The sequence below is a fragment of the Penaeus monodon genome, chromosome 23, assembly GCF_015228065.2.
Source record: "Penaeus monodon isolate SGIC_2016 chromosome 23, NSTDA_Pmon_1, whole genome shotgun sequence".
In the NCBI taxonomy this organism is placed as follows: domain Eukaryota; kingdom Metazoa; phylum Arthropoda; class Malacostraca; order Decapoda; family Penaeidae; genus Penaeus; species Penaeus monodon.
The window spans coordinates 39,253,359-39,254,550 of record NC_051408.1 but is presented as its reverse complement, the minus strand read 5'-3'; positions in this window follow the sequence as shown (position 1 = coordinate 39,254,550).

The following is a 1,192-nucleotide window of genomic DNA, read 5'->3' as shown; positions in this document are numbered from 1 at the left end:
CGCCAATCGAATAATGTGTTATATTCCATTAAGATTCTCAGTGTAATACATATTTACGGGGATCTACCAGTTTGTTATTTATTTCATATTAAAAAAAATATATATTTACCTTAACATTTACCTCTACATATGTAGATATGTATTTCTTGTAATATTTATATTTCCTTTTCTTTCTTTCTGAAATAAGAAATATTTTACCCTCGCAAAAAGTGGTAATTATGAATCTACTTCACATTTTTCAGATCGTCGTTTTGGCCTTACTGGCAATGGTTTACTCGGCGAAGTTCGCTGAAGGCGGATAAGGGAGCAGAGGAGGTGGAGGAGGTGGCTTTGGTAATGCCGGTGGATTTAGTGGCGCTGGAGGGGGCTTTGGTAATGCCGGTGGATTTAGTGGCGGTGGAGGAGGCTTTGCTGGACACGGTGGAGCTGGTGGATTTTGCGGAGGTGATGCAAGATTACGTGGAGGACCCGAGGATTTAGGGGAGGAAGAGGCGGACGAGATGGAGGCAGGTTTGTCGCCACGCCCTTGGTCGGCGTTGGCGTTCTTACTAGCGTCGATAGCGGCAGCGTGGGCATCGGCGGTGGATTCGGCCTGGCGGAAGAAGAGGAATTGCCAGAGGAAACTGGCTAAAGACATTTCCGTAACCTGGATTAACAAACTTCTGTGTAGGCAATAAAACTTCAAAGAAGCAACATGTCCTGTCTCTTTTTACTAATATATAAATTAGATCCTTATCCCTTTATGTGTGTGCTTGTGTTTTTGTGTGATGCATGTTTTATCTTACTAATTGATTCAAGGAAGAGTAAGTCAGTCGGGAACGAGCATATTTCTTGAACTATTCCTAAACTGGTAATTATAGGTCTCCTGCGATCTTGGTAATTAGTTCAAAGACTGTTTCGTGAAAATATTCACACATATAAAAATACATAGAGAGATATGAATAAATATGTGTGCATGTATGAAAACTAGTATGAGTATTCTTGCAGCCCTATTCTCTCTAGATTATTTTCATATTGGTAAGAAAGCATTCGCCAAAATAGGAATGGAAATATTCCAGAAAAAATATCCCCGGAATATAAAACAAACTTTGATTATCTATAATGGCGTGACAACTAAACATGAAATCAAAATCGCGCTGACATCTTTAGCTGTCCCGTGTGCTTTTATCATACCTATATTTATGCTATTCCT